Source organism: Balaenoptera physalus (assembly GCF_965194825.1).
Source record: "Balaenoptera physalus genome assembly, chromosome: 1".
Classification (NCBI taxonomy): Eukaryota; Metazoa; Chordata; class Mammalia; order Artiodactyla; family Balaenopteridae; genus Balaenoptera; species Balaenoptera physalus.
The window spans coordinates 11255158-11279355 of record NC_138882.1 but is presented as its reverse complement, the minus strand read 5'-3'; the positions used below and the strand labels follow the sequence as shown (position 1 = coordinate 11279355).

The window sequence follows — 24198 nt, the reverse complement described above, 5'->3', positions numbered from 1 at the left end:
TAAAAATCACAGTATTATATGTGGGTTGAACTATCCAGAGTGGGAAACTAGTGGCTGGCTGTTGTGCTTGGCTACTTCCAAAGAGGCTTATGCTTCTTTACCCACATGCTCAACCCACTAGTGTATTTTCTGTGTGGAATAGTAGTGTACCTACCATGTCAAGACCTGAATGCTTTATGCCTAAAGGAATAATAACTCTATGTGTGCTGTTGAACTACTTGAGGGCAGTGAGCTATTCTTCCCTCTTGATAAAGTGAAACCTTTAGCAAAATCTTGTCATATTGTCAATATTAGAAAATGAAAGGTTAAAAAAATCTTCTTGTAACATTACGAATAGCAACGGTTTCTGAAAAAGCAGTCTGAGCATTGAAACTGGTTGTTTTAAAAACATTCCAGCCATCAGAGATGAATACAGGATCAACTCAAGACTAAATGCAAAAACGTGACCAAATGTACCATTAATTATGATTGTAAGAAAACTGTGCTTTTCAGCTTGTTTCTTCAAAGTCTTTATTCCTACCTGGTAATTATTGCTGATCATTACGTGCATGTGTTCTCTCTCCCTTATATTGTTAGTTCCTCCAGAATAGAGATGCATCTTATATGATTTTGTAACCACCCTTGTACTTTGTCCCTTAAAATACTTTAAAATTTCCCATCTATTAATTAAGGAGAAAAACTCTCCCCCATGGACCCTCATCCTTCTCCACACTTTCCCTCTTTCTGGTTGCTAAATGCTGAGCGTTCCAAGGGTCTCTGTTACCATCACCCCCACAGCCTACTGGCTCTAAATAACATCTGTATTCAAGTGAGTTTCCAGTTCCAGCTCTGACCTCTTCACTTACGTTCAATCATATGAAACCAACTGTTTACCTGACACCTTTTCTGGGATACTCAATCAGGATCTCCAACTAAAATCTATTTGCCTTATACAAAGAGTGAGGAAAAAAAACAGAACTAAAATCTATAATACTTATTCAAGCATTTTAATAGCCTCACATTTATTTTCCTATTAAGCTTTCACATGTAATCACATATATTTGTTTCAATTAGTATGAAATACAAGTTCAGGTAGCAAAAGGAATCAACTCTATGTAGAGCCAAATTTACAGTTCATGAAGGCTAGACTTGAATTTGTTTTTCTTTGAAAACACACCGAATATATCAACTGGAACAACACACTTAATCTTTGTGACATAGTCTGCATAGACTAGGAATTGAAACACGAACTTTGATCAGAATAATTCCAGTATAAGGGTTTCTAGTAGTTCACAAATATTTTATTCTGATTTAATTTTTTAAAATCATTATCAAATTATGAACATTGTAAAATGCAATTTAATTATTTTTAAAATTTATGAAATAAAACACACCCATGTTAAATACCAGAGTCTGGAAATTTAACATGTATTATTAACATGGGTCATTTGTATGGAAATCTGTACATAATAATTATACTACAAATATGGCGTATGTCTTATTGACTCAACAACTGATCTTTAACACCAAAATGAAACCTCTCTTTAACACTGTCCAAGGTCAAATCTCAGCTCTGCCACTTACTGGTTATGAGGTAACTAAACAAGTAACTTAGCTTCCCTTAATTTTCTCTTCTTTAAAACGCGGATAATCATAGTATTAACTTCCTAAGGATGTTATAAGAATGAAAAAAGATAAAAAATATAAAGTTCTCATAGGAGTGCCTGACACATCGACTGCACATGCAGAGAAAGGAAGACTAGTTAGGGAGAATATTACGATAACTCAGCCGAAAAAAAAATTGTGGCTTGGATCAGGGCAGGTACAGTGGTATTGTTGAGAAATGTGCAGATTGCGAATATATTATGATACATTTGGATGTGTTATAGTGCACATTCAGTCAAATGGATGAGAGGTGTGAGATACAGAAGAGTCAAAGGTGGTATCAAGACTTTTGGACTGATCAACTAGAAGACTATTTGCTATTAAATGAGATGAGAAGAGGTTTTGGAGTTAAATTCTGAATATATTAGTTAAATTTGAGACATATGATTTTAAAGTGCTAATTAAAACATCTAGGAGTACAAGGGAGACAACTGGGCTATAGATAAAAATTTGAGGTCATCAATATACTACGTGATATTAAAAGCCATTGGAGCTGGATAAGATCATGAAGAGAGAATACTATGCAGAACAGATTCAAAGACTAAGCTTTAGCATTCTAATGTCAAGATATTAGTACATGAAGAGATACAACGTAAAGAAAATCAGATGCAACAGCCAGTGAAGTAAGCCAGATGAAGAAAGTGTTTCCAGGAGGAGAGTGTGATCAAGTCTGTCAAGGAGGATGAAGACTGATCACTGACACTTCGATTAATATTTCCTAATTAACAAATAATCATACCTTTCTATCCAAATAGTAAAATATGACCAATTTTAGCAATCCATGATTGTTTTAGTTTTTTGCACTCCACAGTTTCCTCTTTTCTTAGCCCCACAGTCTTTTCAGAGAAAAGAAAAAGCAATAATCATTGTTTCGACTTTACATCAGTAATTCATTACCATCCAAGGCTGCAGTTTGCACTGCAGACTAAGTGTGTGTAAATGGGGCTTTAATTTTACAAGAATGTATTATTTCAATTAAGTAAATCAATATTTTATAATTTTATTAATTGCATTCCAGTATTCTGTGCTAAAAGAAAAACATGTCATGTTCTTCTGTTCCCTTTATGATATCCCAGTGTTTCCAATGTATTCTAATTGTATTTGGCTTTAAGCCTAGTTACTTGGCCCAATGATGCAATTTGTCACTTTTATGTGAAACTTGCAAAATAATTTCAATGCGTTTTATTCATGTAAAAAATGCAGAACATGTCCCTAAAGATTGTGAGAACACATTTTTGAATTACATGGCAAATTTTATTCCTGAAATATTGACTTTTCTACTCAAGAAATAATATTGAATTCTCTGTGGATATGATATGTAGAATGAATACATAAGTAGAGCTGAGGATTGCTGAACTAGAGCTAACTGCTTCATTCACAAGAGACAATCGTAAGAGTGATCTAGACCCTTTGTTTCCTATAACATTCATCACCATGCCTAGTGCTTTTGTATAATAAAGCAGCTTAAATTGTTGCCTTAATCAATAAGCCCTTGATCAATCACCAAGTCAATGAAGAACTTTTTATGAAGTATATGTTGTTTACACCGAGATATGTGCTGGAGGGGATATGAAAAAAAATTTTTTTCTTTTATTCCCTGTTCTCAAGACACCTTAATTGCAAAATCATGGCTAAGGCATGCAAAAATAAAGAGAAAACAAAGCAATACATTGTTAAGTTCTAAATTCTCTGGCACATGCTTACAAACTACAGGATTCTAGCAGAGGGACTAAGATCAGTGTTATTCGGGATATTTAAGAAACATATGAAGGAAAGAATGTATTTGAGCTTTCAGATTTTCTTCTTAATGAGCATGGAAAATCCATTTTAGAAGAGAGATGATGAATATTTCATATTTACACTCCACATCTTAAGCTAACAGCGTTTAAGTTCTGGCCCTCAGTAGATATTTGCTGGAAAATAATTGTATGGCTTTGAATGACTTGAATAGCCAGAAAGAACAGAAGTGACCTAGTGATCTAAGCAAACAGATGAGTCACCAAAGAACAAAAATGTAAATGAGCATAGCCTATTCAGGGAAAATATGGTAATAATCTTTTTTAGAACAGAAAGGAGGGTATGTGGGAAATAAATTCAGATGAATAGGGTTCCACTTGCAGATAACATTTGATAACATATCAAACCAGAATTATTGATACTTTTAGGAGATGAAGATTTTTATATTGACAGTTCTAGTATATTACTCTCCTCAAATGTCCATTTAGTTTTCCTTAATTGTCATGTCAACAAAAAGCTATGGGGATTCAGAGACAAATAACTTGGGAAAAGATATGACAGAATTGTTAAAAGCACTTTGCAAATCAAGACATAGGCTTACCTAATTAATAGTTTGCTAGTCAAGTAAATCGTTCAGCTGGTCCGATTAAGAAAAAAATGCATTGTTCCTACTATTTAATTTTTTTCAAACTTCCTAAGCAATCTGGCCACTTTCTTGCCTTGTTTTCAACCCTGTTTTTTCCTGAATATAGTCGGCCATAGTTCGAGTAGGCCTGGGCTGACGGTATGATTGTTCTGGGCTACCACAAAGCCCACAGGAGGGAAACATTAGAAACTAGGAAAGGCCAATTAAGTGAAGGGTATAGGCTTGTCACTAAGTCAAGGATATAGGCCGGGGGTAATTTATTCAGGTGCAGAGGTTGGCTTTGTTAAGGGTGGTCCAAGGTGCACAGAAAATGAACTTAGACTTGGTACCCAAAATAAGAATCTGGGCAACACAGGTGAATGTGCACTGTAGGTAGAGCTCTGATGTATGGCAGAATTCCAGCCAGTCACTGGATACCTGGTGAGTAGACCTGAACAAGGGAACTAGCAAGAGTGGCTCAAGGCATCAGATCTCCAGCCTCAAAGGCTGAGATTGGACTGTTGAGATAAAACCAGAAGAGAAATACAGAATGGGATTGGGGAGTGTTGCAAATCAGCACCTTAAAGATTTGTTAAATTTGCCTTTAACGTACAAATGTGAGGCTTGTTTGAAATTAAAGTCTCACAGTTGTGCGGGAAGGGGTGACCTCTGCAACCTAAGAGCATATATATAATATCTAGGCTGTAGCTTCATGAAAGCAGGAGAACCATGTCTACAATAGTATCATTTGTGTTTCCAGAAATAAATAGAATGCCTACCCCATAAGCCATTATGAGAATTTTTGAATGCCTAAATGAAGGAATAAAACAATGAATAAATAATGGTCCTGACCTTTGAGGCTAAGACAGTTGACATTATTCCAAATTCCACCAGATGATGGGGCTCATTCTAGCCTAGTTCTTGATCCAAGCAATGAAGATGGCAGGAAAGTTTTCACACACTCAGCAAAACCTAAGTTCCAAACAGACAGTAAATACTTGTTATTTCTTGCTTTAGGTGGCTTTGGTAACTGAGACTATTTGTGTCAATGTGACTTAAAGTTTTGCTTGGGAAAGATAAGACTGTAAAACAATAAATTACTTCACTGTTTGCTTCAGAAAATTCCTAAAGATCAATCTATTGAAGACAAGAATCTTCTCACCTGAGCATCCATCACTTCTCAAGTCACAGTTTACTTACTTCAACACCATCCCTCATTGTGTCCCAATCCTAAACTACTATCTCATGAATTTTGCTCAGTCCTAATCATTTGCCCACCTTGAAAGATCCACCTTAAAAGGCTTGAGGTCAGACTCTTCTGAACCCATCCCCCCTTTTGAATTACTCCTAAGGCTCACTCATTCTGCAGTGAGTTCATATTAGTTTATCTTTGCATCTTAAACTATGTTGTCTATTGATGGTTTGATAAATTCAACACCTTTCTTAAACTTGCATTTCAACTCTTTATTCTTGGCTGAATTGCTAGTTCTGGTTCCTTGCAATCAAGTTTGTTAGGTCATTGTTCATAATAAAAGAGGAGATACTGGTGTCAGTATAAATTACCTTAAACTCAATTGTATAGCACAAACTACTGAAACTGCTGTGATTATGTGTAAAGTCATCCAGGAGGCCTCTCAAACAAGGATTACATGGTAATATAAAGGGCTAAAAGGTAAATGTGGATTTTAATGTGGGAAAGATCAAATTCTAAATGATGTACTACATGCATATTAAATAGAGAGAAACCAAGCAACTAAACTATTATTAGTTATCATGAATAATTCACCAACTAAAGCATCATCAATAGTAGCAAGAACTAAATATGTGATTTTAATTAATGTTTAACAAACCAGAACCATTTTGCCTTACAGAACATGATAAATGACAAGGATAAAAACCCTAATATTTTAATCATTTAAACACTATTATTAAAAATCAGGTTCTTAAAGAGCTTTTGGGAGCTTCTTATTCAACTCATTATTTGCAAAATAAATTCTAGCACTTTCTTAAATTCTACTACTCAAGTACTATTTCTGTAACATCATGTATTTCATAGCATCCATCTTTAATTCAAAAAGGTATGAAAAATAATGTAGTAGTTCCTATAATATTAAATAAGCTGCAAGTTTAAAGTTTGTTACATAATTTTTAAAAATAAGAGGAGTGCTAAACTAGTTTATGCCCTCTACCCAACATATGATTTTCTAAAGTTGGGAATTAGTCGAATTCTAAGTCATTTTTGACCTATGAGAACTGAAATCATCTACAGCCAGAGACATAGTCTCTAGAGCAACATGACTTTATGAGCCCAGGAAACGGCTGCCTAGGAAGTGAGATTGCGGTAGCATTATTTCAGGAACTTTCTGAAAACCTCTTTGTTCGAAAATAGAATACTGAGCTGGTTGTCATCAGGGTAAAAGCTTCTCAGAACAAGAGCTCACTCAATTAGACTCACCTAACAGCTGTCAACTTTTTAATCACCTACTATACACACCTTGCCTGGCTGTGTCCACCAAACCTAACTGATGTTGTGGAAGCCTGCTCAGCACCTCTCCATTGAAAGAACCGCCTTAAACTGGATGCCGAAACCATATAAATACTCTACTGGTATGCTCTCCCTTCTCAGGCACCACTAAGTGCAGTAGCTTTCCTTGCTACAGTTGGCCATAAATTTGTTCTCATTCACAGATCATACTGGTAGTTCTTTGGTGAGTCAAAGCCTGGTAACTGACAAATGATAAAATTCAGAATCTATCAAAATGGGAGAGTGTCAGGAAGTTAGTTTTAATATTATACAATATACTAAATACATATAATATAAAATATATGATATTATATATGTTCAAAACACACACACATATACATCTAATCTCATATATTAAACTCAAAGTGAATTTTTTTGATATATAGTTTTTTCCAAAAAGTAATATTTTTAAAATAAATTTCATATGAAACACAAAAGGACACTTTTTGGAACATTTATATAAAGGAGGGTATTAAAATGTATTCGCTTTTGTGTTTCCAGTCTTTATCATCGTTCAAAAGCACAAATGAGAATATATAAGATTTGGTTGGGAATGAGATAGTTGCTGTTACTGAAATTAAGTTGCACGTTCACAACAGTTAGAGATTAAAATGTTTTTGTTTTTGTTTTTTTGAGGAATATTGTTAAGACTGCCTTTTGTGAAGCACCAGTTCTGGGAGATGTTAAAACATGCATGTGAGGTTTTTTCTTGTAGTTAAATATGGTTAGGAAAGTCTACATAGTCTAACCCCTTTTGAGGGTCACAATGCTCAAGGGAAGATGAGGGAAGATGCTCATTAGCATCTTCCAGGTGTACAAAGTCTCTTAGTTAATTCCCAGGGTCTCCTAAAATAATTTAACTATATAACCCTGTATCAGAGGAACAGCTGTTAGCCTTCTACAAATGCAATCCAAGGTAGTAATCACTAGATATTGCTCTTTCAGAAACTCTGACACAGTGCTCAGTGTCTTTTTAAAATATGAGTCATGTAGTTTTTAGCACTGAACATTCTGTACAATTCTCTACCCAAGTGCTGTGTGCCCACATTCCAGACACAGAATCACTATCCATCCTCTGCTTGAAAAGTCCACTGAATGTACAACTCATCATCCCAATGACATCTTCCTCGAGTTCAGGTAATATGTGCCATGAATATTCTTATTCATGACCAAAATATACCTCCATGAAAATTCTTATTACGGATATTCCTTTTTTTATTCCAGAGTCACACAAATCAACTTAAATCTATATGTTTTTCAGTGGTTTGATGATATCAGTCATGTCCCATATACAGTTCTTTTCTGTACTAAACTGACTCACTCCAGTTATGGATTTCTTAGACATGGTTTGGAGTTCCCTTTCTTCTGTAAATGAGGTCTAGCTTTTAATTTCCTCTTCTGAATGCGTTGTCAAAAATTGAGTACAGTTTTCTAGGCACAGGCTTATACATGTAGGGTAGATTGGTAACATCAATTCCCTGTACTGGGTACTGCATTTCTATTAGGCTCAGGAAAACAATTTATTTGATAGCCTTTTATATAAAATTCAAAAAAAATCTCAAATATTTTTCTTACTTAATGTTATTTAGTAATGACTTCCCCATTAATTATATGGTTTTTGCCACTATTTTTGCCTCCTGTTTGTAAGGGATTCCTAGTTGCTTCCCAACATTGAATTTCCCCGTTCTCTTGAGTTATTGAACCTAATCTCTAGCCAGGCACACTGCCACAAAGCTACAACTTTATATTTTTCAATCTGCCCTGTAGGTAGGTGTAACTATGACTAAGTAAATGCAAATAAGATATTAAGTTCCATGAGGGAATCTTAAGATGTCTTCTTGAAGACAAGAATATGCCTTCCCTCACCCCCTCATTTCTGTGGCAGGAATGCAGTGTAGCCATTTTGGAGCAATCGCCACAGAGGCAGTGACAACCCACAAAAAGTGAACTACAAGAGCAATAAGTTAATAATAATACATGTCCCTTTCTTTGTACTTCCTCTCTGCCATAATACCACAGAGAAGCCATAAATCAGAATAGGAGAAAGAGGTAGTGACACAAAAGAAGACATAGACTACACTTTTCATTCTAAGGTGAGGGAAGGGAAAAAAATTCAAGTCCCCATGTGCTACTGGCCTACCTAGTAAAAGGGTGGGGAAAATGTGGAACAGAATATGAGCTTGATGGTATGAATTGAACAGATTTTTAGTAACTGATAGTGCAGAAAATTTTAGTATTCTACCCTAGATATTATTAAGGAATCCGCCACTTTTAGAAAATGGAGATTCATCACAGCAGATTTGGGTAAATATGTTGTACAAAAATAAGCTGTTTCTTATTAAATTCAGACTCTTCAAGAAACTAGATGCATTTGTGTACCACAGCCCAGAATTATAGTACTAACATCTATTTGGAAGTCAATAATTATCTAAATAAATGTTAACTAAAACATGTAACAAATTGGAAAGGCAAGTAACAGCACAGTTAAAATTTATCATAGGTATTAATCATCGATCTGTAATGTAAGACTATTACATGAGCAGGTGAACACTGAGTTGCTCCTTCTCTTATGAGTGTAATTAAAACGTAATATCCTAACTCATGATGAACTTAAAATTTTTTATTATCTTCTACTTGGTAAAGACTCATACAGAACTCTTATACCATATTCAAAATTTGGGACAATAATTTTTTTAAATACATAATTTTTGAAGTTTTAAAGAAGCAAAATGATGCAGATACCAGTTGCTATGTAACCCTCCCAGTGGGGTCTCTGCATCATTTTATAATTAAAATGTCAATATTTCTGCAGTGAATAATCCTTGAACTTTCATGCTAAGTGGGATGAGTAAAGACTATACATAACCTCATATCAGTTTATGTTGGATTTTACTGTCAAATATAATTTCATTAAGAAAAATGGTTTTCAGTGCATTTTGGATTTAAGAATAGTAGATGATCAATTGTGAACTGGTAGCACAGGCTGACTTTATTTAATCAAGAAGAGAGTAGACTCTTCTGTTAAAGGGGCTTATTTAACAGTTCATATAAATAAAAGGGCAGGGTCTGGCGAATTCTGGGGAGACTGGATCTTTTCTTGTCTAAGCTGAAAAGATGGCTCCTCTGAGTATACCAACCACGGATTCACCAACAGTAGCTCAGACTACGGGTCTTACCAGGACCTGGCCACTGATCCTACTATCTCTTAATCTCTTTCCTATGAGAGACAGCCACGGAAGCTTTCTCTGGATAGTCGGGTAACGTAGAGAATAAAATCTTCTTCCAATTGGCTTGTCAAGTATCTCAAAGGTGAAAGACATTCAGGAGCTGAAACTCCAGTCAAAATTAATACTCTAATTATGTGAAAACACATCTATAAACCAATTTCAGATTTATATTCAAACATAACATTGGTACTTGTAATCCAACAGCTATATCATTATTATAAGATGATCTAATCGACTTTAAAGTCTAAAGGCTCTCAGTAATTTAAGGGATAGTCTGGTGACCAAAGAAAGTCTTATTACTAAGTCATTTTTGTTTTGAAAAGCCTAGACATCAATAAGGGTATGGTCATCAAAGATCTTTCCAAGATCTTTCTTCTCCTCCTTCTTATGATGGTAAAAATAATAACAGTAATTAAGACACTACAAGCAATAATAAGAGAGTTTTCATTACATGTTAGCAAAAGTGATGTATGTCACTTTGAGGCAAAAGCTTAAGGAGTCAGCATTTCATTATTTGGTTTCTCAAAGATTATGGGCTCATAAGATGTCTACGTCTTCTGTCTGCATCCCAGAGTGACCTTGAAAAGCAGAGCACTTTGCTGACACATGATTGATATATAGCATGAGTGAGAAACTTCACTCTCAGAAGTCACTGAGATTTTTTTAATGTGTTCCTCACTACAGCCTATTCTACAGACATAGACATTTGAATCAGGAATATGGTATGTCGAAACAAAAATTCTGAAATATGTGTCATTAATTCTGGTTTACACAATGCAGTCTGGAACCATGTTAATCCATGTAATACATGGTGAAATAATGATAAAAAATACTACAAATGATAAATCAGGTTGTAGATAATTGACCTATTGAGTTTCTCACTTTTGAAAAGAAGTGAGAAAACTGAATGTTAGTAGCATGAGTTGATTACTTACTGGTAACATTTGAAAAGTTACTCCACGATTCTAAGTACAGAAAAGTACCAACCAGTTTGCAAGCAAGAATGAAAGGGAATAGACAGATTTAAGAAATTTGACAACTCTCAGAATGAAAGATTTGATCAATTCTCAACATGAACATAAAAAAAATAAGTGAGAAGATCCTTAAATGACAAGAACTACTTAAAACTCATCTTCTTATGAAGGATTATCATTAACCCTCTTCTTAAAAACCACCAAATAAATTAAGGTAGCACCCAATAAATCCTATCAGTTGACTGAAATTGCTCAGTAAGAAGAGACCAAGGGTGAGTCTTTACGAAGGACTGTTGAAAAGTTTAATCGAGAGGCTAGAGAGGAAATCATGTCTTGAAGCAGGTTGGAATTCTTAGTAATAATTTTCAGTTAGTCTACTGGCAAAGGATAAGTCTGGAAACAGTTAAATATGAAGCCAATTAAATTTTGAGAGTTGTGCTACCAGAATATCCACCAACTTGAGGGAAAAAAAAAAGAGCAACTTGAGGGAATATCCACCAACTTGAGGGGAAAAAAAAAAAAAAGAGCAACTTGTAATCTTTGAGACTTAAAACAATCCTTTTGATGCCAAGCTCCTATGGATAGGAGAGCAGCTCACTCCTTTTTTGTATACAAAAGTGGCCACGGGTATTTTGAAACTTTCCTTATTAGGAAGTAGAGTCCATTTTCCTACCACTTGACTCTTAGCTAGCTATTTGACATGCTTTTACCAACAGAATTTACTATAAGTAAAGTTGTTTGACTTCCAAATAAGGACAACAGCTTTTGCTCTTGCCTCCATGTAGTTCTGAGATTACTATGTAAAGATGTCCAGTTTTTATTTTAAGCTATTAAGTCCTGGAGTAGTTTGTTATATAGAAATAGATAAATAATACAAAAATTGGTACCTGGCATTAGGACTGGTCAGGAGAAGAGTCTGGAAAAGTAATGGGGAAACTTCTATGAGAAACTATATAGGTCACAAAAGGTGACCTATTTTGCTTAATAACAAAAATATTGGCAAAAATGTTGCCTAAGGTAACTTGGAATTTAGAATATGTATCTTTAAAATATTGTACATTTAGTCAGTAAACTCTCTAGGTAGCATCTTGAAATTGTTAATTGTGTGTCTGAGGTCCTGGACCATGCTATATTAGTTTGACCTCTGGGGTCTAGAGATTAAGCAGCTAAGGCAGTCATGCACTACACGCTAACAGGATGGACTCTCAATAAAAAATCTTGACACCAAGACTGGGTGAGCTCCTCTGGCTGGCAGTCTTTTGTACCTGCTAACACTTACTATTGCTGGTAGAATTAAGCTCACCCCTATGCTGTTCCACTAGGAGGTGACACCTGGAACCTTATACACGGTTTCTCCAGGACATCACCTTAGGCATCTCTTCTCTGTTGATTCTAATATGTATCCTTTTACTAAAATAAGCTGTGACCATGAGTATAACAGCTTTTCTGAATTCTGTGATTGCTTCTAGCAAATTATGTTTTCTGAGGGTGCTCTTGGGGATTTCCTGACACAGTAAGAAAAACAGCAGTATCTTAATATAGTCAATGCTACTGTAATCACTAAATATGTTTATAAAAATTATAAATGACACTAAAAGCAATGGCAACAAAAACAAAAACAAGTGAGACTACATCAAACTCAAAAGCTCTGCGCAGCAAAGGAAACCTTCAACAAAATGAAAAGGGAAGGTTCCAAACAGGAGAAAATATTTTCAAACCATGTATCTGGTAAGGGGTTAATATCTAAAACATAAAAATAACTTACGTAACTCAATAGCGAAAAAACTCCGACTCAAAAATGGGCAGAGGACCCAAAGAGACATTTTTCCAAAGAAGACATACAGATGGCCAATAGGTACATGAAAAGGTGTTTAACATCACCAAACATTAGGTAAATGCAAATCAAAACTACAAAGAGATATCACACCTGTTAGAAGGGCTATTATCACAAAAACAAGAGATAAGTGTCGGGGAGGATGTGGAGAAAAGACAACCCTATTGAACTATTGATAGAAGTGCAAATTGATGGAGCCACTATGGAGAACAGTATGGAGATTCCTTAAAAAATTAAAAATGAACCGCCATGTGATCCAGCAATTCCACTTCCAGATATTCATCCAAATGAAACAAAAACACTAATTCAAAGGATTATCTGCACCCCCATCGTAACTGCAGTATTAATTACAATAGCCAAAACATGGAAGCAACCTAAGTATGCATCCATGTATGTGTGGATAAAGAAAATGTGGTATCTATATACGTATGATGGAATATTATTCAACCATAAAAAGGAAGGAAATCCTGCCATTTGTGACAACATGGATGGACCTTGAGGGCATTGAGCTAACTGAAATATAAGCAGAGAAAATACCATATGATCTCACTTACATGTTGAAACTAGGGAAAAAATGAAATCATATGTCTAGACAACAGATTGGTAGTTGCTAGAGATTAGGAGGTGGGCGAAATGGGTGAAGGTGGTCAAATGGTGAAAACTCTCAGTTATAAAATAAATAAGTCCTGGGGATGTAATATATAGCATGGTGACTATAGTTAACAATACTGTATTTTACATTTGAAAGTTGTTAAGACAGTAGATCTTAAAAGTTCTCATGACAAGAAAAAAACAGAAACTTGTAACTATGGATGATGATGGATGTTAACTAGAGTTATTATGGTGATCGTTTTGTTATATATATAAAACATAGAATCATTATGGTGTACAACTGAAACTAATATAATGTTATATATATATATGTCAATTATACCTCAATTTTTTTAAAAAAACAAAAAAACAAAAAAAAATAAAACACAACTTTATAAAAAAAAATTACTGACCACAGCAAATCTTGAAGAACATGTAGCACACCTGGAACTCTCATATATTGTGGGTGAGCATGTAAACTAATTAAACCAACTTGGAAAACTAATAATTTCTTGTAAAGGTAACATACATCTATCCTCTGACCCAGCAATTCTATTCCTAGATATTCACCCAAAAGAAATAATGTAAATTCACAGCAAAAGTCCATCAATAAGACAATATATAAACAAATTGTGATATACTCATAAAAACAGAAAATAAGTGAAAACATGTTGAACTATTTATGCAGTCAACAAAAATATGATATGGAGAAAAAGAAGCCGGGCACAAAAAAACACAGAATGTATGATCTAAGTTTAAGAAGTTCAAAAACATGCAGAATAATCTATGATGATAGAAATCAGAGCAGACATCTTTATGTGCTGTGGGAATGGAATGGAAAAAGACATGAGGGAACTTTCTGGAGTAGGGAAATGGTTAAGGTGTTTGTTACATGTTTATTATATAAATTTCTATCCAAACTCATGAAATTGTATAATTATAACCAATAATTTTCATTACATATAAATTTTGCTTCATTTGAAAAATGGGTATTATCTGAATTATCTCTGCAGTAGAACTAAGGTACCCTTTTAGTTGTTTCTCCAATATTTTTTTTCCCTTTCCTTCTTCTAAAGGAAGCTTGATTTGGTTTTCCTTGCAGCCCTTTTCTTGTCAAAGGCTCACTGCAGTGCCATCTCAATGAATAGGGGACACTGTTCTAAGTCAATCACAATATTATTTCTTCCTTTCCAGCAAGTGGGTATGCACGTTTAGGTTACGTAATGCTGGTCGATAGTATGCTAAGTCAATTGACAATTTCCTGGGGAAAAAAATTCTCTTATTCTTAGTAGACATACAGTTTCATCTTTTTCTCTTTTTAATTAACTGTCCTGTTTTTTCTAGCTGGTACATGCTTTGTGGCCATTAGTAATGAAAGCCTGAAGACAAGATAACATCAAGAGAGACAAAGTAGAAAGATGGGAAAACCTGGGCCTCTCTAATGCCATTTGTTCAATAACTGAGCCTACCCTGAGGGTACTCTATCTGTAGATAACTTTTTGGGTGGATATAAAAGTTCCATATTATTAAAGCTACTTTAACTTGTGTCCTTTTTAACTTGAAGCCACAAGTTCCCTTACTGTTATATCTACCTAGAAATTTTCCTTTTCAGTTTAAACAGAAATGAAATTAAATTATTTTTTGATCCTTAAATGGTAAATGGTTTACCACAGAAGATAATGAAGAGCAAAATTATATCAGTATCAATTTATCAAATAAAAAATGTATAGGCTAATCAGGTAGTCAATGTTATGATTCAATTGCCTTGACCATCAAAAACCTGCCATTTTGCCAATGGCAAAACATATAATTTCTCTTTTCCTGTGTGTTCCAGTATGACAATTAATGATAATACACTGTAGTATATTCATCAATGATTTAAAATATTAAAGGAGAAAAATCTCCAAAGTGCCACAATCCCCTTAAAGATACACACTGTAACATCTTTATAGATTTCCCTGTGATATTAGTACATTTACTTGGAATAAGCTAACGTGTATTCTAATGTATTAGTCATTAAGTTCATTTCCAAAATTTTTTCCAACAGTAATCATTAACAAATAAATGATTATTATTTGACACTACCTTTAACTTGACTTTGCAAAACTGTCATATCACAAAATATGTACCTGAAGTCTAAGAAGATATTAAAAGAAATTTTATCACAGTGCTTCTTAATGATATACTAATTTAATCAGTTGTATGAAGTTAGCTTTCTACAAAGATCTCTCAATTGTTCTGAGACCAAACTATTCTGTCTTTAGAAGAGAACTGATTGGGAAGTTACAAAATAAGCACAGTAGAGTTTAGACAATGAATACAGAGTAGGCAGTTTCACTTTGATTTCTTCCAGTCAATTTCACTTTTTAGTTCTCATGCAAAAGTACCTGAAGTGGTAACAGAATATTTAAAAGATAAAGAGAACCATTTTCACTTGTTTAAGATCTTCATATGATTTACATTAATTTTGCATTTTATAAAATCTTAAGATATATATTTAAGAATTACACTTTCTGCAATGCTTTCTTAAACATCCAAAAAGTACCTTCACAGATCATAAGAAGTTTTATTTAGTAGAAATAAAAGAAAGTAGAATATTTGAACAGAATGTATTTTATTTAGGCTTGACATATTTTCCAGTAAGTTAAAGGCACTAAATCTAAAATCACTAACATATGATTATTAGGGCTGAGCAAATTAACTCAACCAACTGACCCTTCTGAAAATATATTCCTTATTGAGGTCTATAAATGTTCAATTGATTTTCCTTTCATTACCTTTCCTTTCATTCTCATACACCCTTGAACTTGCATGTTCAGAGCAATTCTCACAAAATAACAACAAAAACCCAAGAGATTGCTTTGTAGCTTTGTGAAAGTTCATAATTCTCTTTTTCCAAGATGTTTTTTCTTTTGATATGAATCCCACTGATCAATGTGGTTTAGTGTTGGTGTCCTGAAAATTGAACTTTCCTGTATTTATATATCACTAAGATTTCCCATAGAATGTTCTTCTACAATAAAACTTTCTTAAAATACTGATAATTTTTCTTTGAGTGGGCCAGGAGAGAGACAGAGAAAGAGAAGGAGGGAGGGAAAAGAGAAAGAAGAACTGAACATAGAAAATAGTACAAATCCATTTTTGGATAGAGAAAGAAGAACTGAACATAGAAAATAGTACAAATCAGCAGTGAATTAATGTAACCTACAGCCTGTATCTGAATCCACTTCATATTTAACATGAGGTCTCTACAGTATATTGAATAGGTCACTGCTTTTGGGATTTCATATATCAAGAGACAATCTTCTGACAGTATATATAAAACCCAAACATTTACATTATAACATCAGCAGTGCTGCTTTATTCTGTATATGGCATGTGATGAACACTGTGAATCAGTGAAGGCACAAATCACAACTATAATATTATAATTGCACAGAAGAAACCAACCAACATGTTGAAAAGATTCGTATTTCCAATCTGACGAATTTCAGAGTACATAATATATAACTTACAGATCTGCTTTATATGTAGAATGTACCCTAAGTCTTGATAGCACTCTTTGTGATAAATATTATAAAGGAATAAAGGACTTGGCGTACAAGACTGAATCAAAACATTCCAGAAATGAAAAAGTAGCTTCAAACAGAGTATTGTCCATAACATTCAGTAAGAATGCCTGCGTTTCAGCAGAATAAGGGAACTCCTTTATCTAAATAATCAACATATCAGTTTATTTATAACTTTCTCAGATCAAAGCATGCTTCCAAATTTAAGGAAGATGTGTAGACTCCTCTAGAGGCAGGATCAAATTTGCAAAAAATTGAAACACCTTGGGGTTATGGAAGATATCCTTTTACAGTTTCATGTAATTTGTGTTTAGGCCAAAGCCTGGTGTTTCAGAAATGTTTCTAACACAGTGGTTGATGAAAAAATAAGTGCTGCTTAATATCTAACTATAGTTCTCTTACATTCACCTGATATAATTTGAACTATGTTCACCACATAACAGGAAGACTGAGGTGCTTAAAAGTAAATATTATATAAGAATTTCTAGTAGCAGTTAATTTTAAAACACTTTATACTCTCAAAGCACATGGATATGGATAATTAAAGTGTAAAAGCGTAAAAGCACACACCTGAAATGCATTATAGAAATGATTTCATTATAGAAATTATTCATTGATTTTAAAAAGTTACTAGAGAAAAATCTGTAAACCTGTGTTCTAGTCCCTTTGAACGACCTGCCTGCATCTTAGTTTTGGGGCATTTATTTAGTTCTTCCCTGCTTTAGACAAGGCTGTTGTAAGATCTGGACAAATGAATGCTTATGTAAATAATTTGATAATTGCAAAATCTACATAAATGAAAAGTATCATTACTGCCACCAAGAATGAGTTCATTACTCATCTAACCATTAAATTTAGTTTTATACTTTGTGGCAATTGTACCATTCTTGCTGTTAAGTAATATAGAAATGCAAGTTTATTAAAAGCAAATGAAAAATTCTGACGTCAAATTCAAGGAAAACCTAACAAGACTTATATCCTTATACAAAGAACAAGAGTTGTACCACCAACTACAGTTCTGTAAATCCAGCAAAACTCTTCTAAGATACTTCAAACTGACGGTTTTTTTATATCATTTAAATAAAAGAATCACTAAATCACAAGTTACTCAGGCACTTCTGTAAAAAATTTAAAAAAATATTTCATCTATGTGCATTACTTTCTCTAATTTATATTTCACATTTTATTGCTTTTATAGTCTGATTACAAAAAAGAGTATTTCTTATTAAAATAAATCAGACAAATCAGAAGTAGGTAAAATAGAAAGTATCCTTGCAATTTTAACCCCAAGGACAAAGACTTTGGTTTCATATTTTCCCACTTTTTTCTTTGCATATATATAAACTAACATAGAGTATGTTACTGATAATAATCTTTGCTTGTTCATGAAACTTTTTCTCAAATTCAGATTATATTGGTAAATTATTTTTTAACTTTACTATATATTTGTATAACCTTTCCATTTCTGTATATAAAAGGTTATGACATTCTTTAAGAAGTGTGCAATAGTCCATTGAGTGAATATACATTTGCCCACTGGATTTTTGTGTTATTTCCAGTTATGTGCCACTAAATGCAATGCTACACTCCTTATTCTTGTACATATAATTCTGAGCATTTTTTGAATGTTTTCTAGGTTAATTACTAAGGATCATTACTAAACATCATATATCTTTATATTTAGAAAAGTAAATAATCATCATGGCTGTATTATTCCAAATAATTAGTAAGTTTTAGAGAGGTCAGGGAACAAAAAAATTATGGTTGAGCTCCTTTTAAAGCACTTGCACTGTTGACAGTCAGTTGCTGAGGAATCAGGCAACTCAATCTTTAGGTATCAGTGTAGGTTACAGTGACTTTTTTTTTTTTTTTAATTTGGAGGAAACCAAGTTATTCTAATCTACAGTATTTCCAGCTCATAATCACAGAGAAAGTAATACTGATTCAGCCTGAGATCAAAATGTTTGCAAATTTTTTTCATTTGTTATACTTGCATAACTACCAGCTGGACACCTAAAACTGTTAAACCTACTTTATGGGTGAGTGATCTAAATCTTGGTATAAAAATATAGATTTCACATTTTGCCAACACAACTCATAATAATTCCCCCAGAGAGATGCAGAGTGGTTCTTATTTAAACACTGGACCAAACAGAGAAGGCCTGTCAAGAAACTCTGAACTTGATGCACATTTAAAAACTGTTTATGGTTGTGCTTTCCCCCCCCCACCGCCAGCTTTATGGAGGTATAATTGACAAACAAGAATTGTGTGCATATCTATAATATATAGAGTGTGATGATTCGAGACACACACACACACACACACACACACACACAGACACATTGTGAAATGATTACCACAATTAAGCTGACACATTCATCACCTCACAGTTACCACTTTTGGGGGTAGGGGTGGTGGTGAGAAAACTCAAGACCTGCTCTCTGAGCAAAGACCACACTATTACGGCATCTATAAAAATTATTCTTCCAAAAATGTAAATTAGAAATGTTTCCAAAGCTTTGAAAATTGGAGACTGATGCACTCAGAAGTCATATTTCTTATGCAGTAAGACTGTGAAAGACTAGTCTTAAGGCTGTAATTGTAAACATTTGCAATTTATATCTGGCCTTTCCTATTTGCCTGTTGTCAGGAAAGGAATTTTAGTCTGTGAATAGTATATATTAAATAATCAGTGACATTCATTAAGACTACCAACCAGCGCTTCCCTGGTAGCGCAGTGGTTGAGAATCTGCCTGCTAATGCAGGGGACACGGGTTCGAGCCCTGGTCTGGGAAGATCCCATATGCCGCATAGCAACTAGGCCCGTGAGCCACAACTACCGAGCCTGCGCGTCTGGAGGCTGTGCTCCGCAACAAGAGAGGCCGCGACAGTGAGAGGCCCGCGCACCGCGATGAAGAGTGGCCCCCGCTTGCCGCAACTAGAGAAAGCCCTCGCACAGAAACGAAGACCCAACACAACCAAAAATAAATAAATAAAAATAATAAATTAAAAAAAAAAAAAGACTACCAACCAATATTTCTGGTTCTTCTTATGAACACACAGTCAGACTGCATTCCCTGGTCCCTGTGCAATCAGGTGAGGCCATGTGACTTGAATTGCTAATAAAATGGAAACAGAAGTATTACACAGTATTTCTTGAAGAAAGAATTTAAAAGTCTGTTTGTGATTTATTTTCCATCTCCCTTTTCCACCTCCTGCAAAAACAGTGCTTTTGTAATGAATGATGACAGCTCCATCATCTGGAATCCTGTTTTGACGACATCATAGGACAGAAATCCTTCCCCACCAACAGTTGGCAGATGCTGCTTGAGCAAGGATGTGTGCAAGGTGAGATTTTGATGTTGCTTATTACTGAAACATAACTAAGTCTGCTCTGTCTGTCTGTTTCTCTCCCTCTCTCTCTCTCTCTCTCTCTCTCTATATATATATAAAACCTTAAAGTAAAAATAACTATCCATTTGCTATTTCGGAGAGTTGTTGGTTATCATAAATGGGGTTAGGGAGAACTTACTCTTTGTGGTTAAAAAAAAAAAAAGTCTTTTAAGTAATGAATTTTATTGTCTTTATAGCCCAATCCATCTAAAAAACAATAAAGTAACTGGATATTATTAGCATTTAAAAAGCATGTAGAAGATCTATGATTGAAATAAATTACCAATCGGTTTTGTAGTTTAGCCACCCTAACCTGACATATAGGCAACTCGGCCATAAACAAAACCCAACACAATTAAGTCATCCTCCAACTCCTTAATCACAAGTCCAGAAATTTTGTAACCCATGAAGGTAGGAAGCATACTGGTCTTATTAACACATACATCTACTGAGCCTTGCACAGTGCCTGTAACACAGTAAATGCTAATTAACTCCTGCTCCTACTTATGCTGGTGAAGATTCCTCTAATTTTCATTATGGTCATGAGTAAAAGAGTAGACATTTTCCGGAAGATCAATAATTTCAATATTTTCTCACAATTAACTTTACCATGTTTGTTGAGGCCAAGATTCAGTTTTCGAGATATCAATTAAAATACAGGTTGTTTTTCTAAAAACTCTGATGTGAATGCACAGTGCGACATTTTCTAAAGCTTTTCTTTCATTATCACCCAATAACGCTATTTAAAAAAAAAAAAAAAAGACTGGTAAAGAACATTTGAAGCAAAAGAAATTACTGTCACAGACTGTCTTACTCTCAGAACATGCCAACCATAAGGAAAGAATGGAGAAAACTAGCACCAACTGTGTGCTTACTGTTAGTCACTTGTTTTGGGAAAGTGGTTAATTTAACGACTGCATATGCATAGTGTACAATGTACTAGGCTTTATTCTCTGCAAATTTCCTGGTACTATTTTACCTGAGCCTCAACAATCACCTTATGAGATACATATTACTAGCATCCTATTTTAAACAGATACTTAAAAGAGGATCAGTAAATGTTCCAAGCCACGGAGATATTAAGTAATGAGAATTTAAATCAAATGTACCTAACTTATTAGGAATTGTTGCTCGATCTCAAAACCCAAGCTTTTCCACTTTTTCTATGGTGTCACTGAAGGAATCCATCAACTAATCTCTCAAGGCATTCTCTAGGGTGTGGTGTTCTATGAGGGTAAGCAATTGCTACTCCATGTGCTTACTTCATTTTTATTGGAGTAGAATTGTTTTACAACGTTGTGTTAGTTTCTGCTGTACAATGAAGTGAATCAGCTATATGTATACATATAGCCCCTCCCTACTGGACCTCCCTCACCCCACCCCCATCTAGGTCACCACAGAGCATGGAGTTGAGCTCCCGGTGCTATACAGCAGGTTCCCACTAGCTATCTATTTTACACATGGTAGTGTATTTATGTCAAACCTAATCTCCCTATTCGTCCCACCCTCCACTTCCCCCACTGTATCCACATGTCCATTCTCTACGTCTACGTCTTTATTCCTGCCCTACAAATAGGCTCATCTGTACCATTTTTCTAGATTCCACATATATGTGTTAATATACGATATTTGTTTTTCTCTTTCTGACTTACTTCACTCTGTAGGACAGACTCTAGGTCCATCCACACCTCTACAAATGACCCAATTTCGTTCCTTTTTATGGCTGAGTAATATTCCATATATGACCACATCTTCTTTATCCATTCATCACTTCATTTAATTTTATTTCAACAGTAATTGATGATAGCAATAAAAGGTAATAAAATATGGATCTCTGCCCTAAGGATCTGGTATTTTAGGAATTACATCCATATAACTGGAAACTAGAATTATATTTTGCTTAAGAAATAAAATGACACATTTTGTGTCTAATTTTTTAAAAAGAGGGTACAAGTAACAATATCTGTTGTACCATATTAGAAGCCCTATAAAATAAAACCTAATGTTTTTGTGGTTGAGAATTCACTATTTTCAGGAAAGACGTAAAATGCCTTCTAATATTATCCTTAGTCTACAAAATAATGTTTCTGTCACACCTGATAATCTCCAAAATATTGTAAAAGAGGATACTGAAAATAAGAGATGTTAACTTGCCCTAAGACAGTCTCATAGCTGAGATTACAACTATAGGGATTTAATATGCACATGATACAGGGCACCTATAGGACTGGAAAAAGTTGATTTCCTGCCACAATAATTGAGGTCTTTGGTTCAGTGCAATCCATGGGCCCATCAGCAGAAACTGGAAAGCAGCATTGCTATTGCAAGGTATTATGACCCAAATGATTTTAAAATGATTGGATAACTTTTTAAAAGCCATACAACATTGATCATTCAGCTGCATCTGTAGTGGATGCCACAGAATCCCAAAGAAAAGAGAAAGGGACTCAATTTTTTGGGCTCCATGTCTATAGAATTGTAGAGCCACTGGTTTTTCTACACACAGTATTATGATTAGTACAGTCTCACAAACACAACTTTTCTGATTAAGAAAAATGTTGTCTAAACTAGGTACAATATGGGTTTGAAATGTTAGAGAAGGGCTTGAAGTGGTTATTGTTAGTCATCTTGTTCATTTTAGTTCATTTAAAGTATACATTGCAATGATTTAAGACAGGGTTAGTTCAGAGTAGTGTTAGAAAAAAACTGTTATTTTTCCATGTATTGGTTTGTTTTGTGTCTTAACTAAGGTCCTATACATTTATACCAAAATCTAAAATAATGTAAAGTAAGTTACTCATTTTATGGGTATATAGAAAAACTGAATCAAAATAGTGCCACGGTCCATATTTAATCAGACAACGAAAAAGAATATAAACAAGCATTTTCATTTAAATATCGAATACAAAGGGGGTGGGTAGGGTAGGGGAGGGAAGGAATGGGAGTTTGGGATTAGCAGAGACAAACTATTATATATAGGTTGGATAAACAACAAGGTCCTGCTGTATAGCACAGGGAACTATATTCAATATTCTGTGACAAATCATAATGAAGAAGAATATGTTTATATATGTATAACTGAGTCACTCTGCTGTACAGAAGAAATTAACACAACATTGTAAATCAACTATACTTCAATAAAATTAAAAATAAATAAATAAATATAGAATGCATAAAATCATCTTATATAAAAGGATCTAAATTGTTTTTGGAATAAATTCTCATTTGCACTGATTACGATTCTTTTCACATACATTACCTCATTTATTTCCTAAAACAGTGCTAATTCTTGTTTTTAATTTTTATTGGAGTACAGTCTATTTTTCAATGTTGTGTTAGTTTCTGCTGTATAGCAAAGTGAATCAGTTATACATATACAACAATTTTTAATTTAAATACTTCTTTAAAGAGCAAATCATAATTGACTCAAGATTCAGGAATACTATTTTTGTTCTCATCCAGGAATCAACATAAGCCATTTCCTCTCCATAAATCTGTGAACCTCTTACAGAAAAACACTCTAAAGCTTGACCTTTTAACCAGGCAAGGTGTCCTTGAATCAGTCACATGCATCCTGCCCAGCTTCACCAATTATGCCACCACACAGTTTAACGCTAAGGTGAAGCTACGGAGGACGGTCAGACTTCTAATGCATTTAGTGCTTTTTGTACACAACTGTTAGTCTTAATTTTTGAATCTCTGAAATATGAATTTAGAATTTATTAGTTAATTTTAATAGAGTAGTGAGATTTCAGCATGATGTTATTTTCTTCTTAAATAACACTGGTTTTATCATGCAGCAAATTTCTTTTTAGAAAGAACAAAGGCACCCAGGGTGTTCACTGTACATTTATTTTATGTGACTACCATGTGGAGAGCAGCCGGTATAGGGGTGGGGAGCAAGAATAATGAGAAATGGTTAGTTTTAGGTATATTTTAAGTATAAGTGGTACTAGCAAGACTGGCTAATGGACTGGATAGAGGATGTGAGAAAATAAGAATCCAGAATGCATTATGCTTCAATATGCATTAACTCACTCTTTCCCTCATGATAATTAAAATTGATAATTTTTTCCAAG

The 24198-nt window shown here is 34.2% G+C and overlaps 1 long non-coding RNA gene across 1 annotated transcript in view; it reads right to left on the bottom strand.

The window, feature by feature from the left end:
• The window catches only part of LOC309644676, a 214606-nt gene extending 191430 nt beyond the window's left edge, over positions 1-23176 (bottom strand). The window contains exon 1 of the long non-coding RNA XR_014254549.1: positions 4859-23176. This is a non-coding gene — a long non-coding RNA (uncharacterized lncRNA). The remainder of the gene's footprint in view (positions 1-4858) is intronic.
• Positions 23177-24198: the final 1022 nt, after the last annotated feature.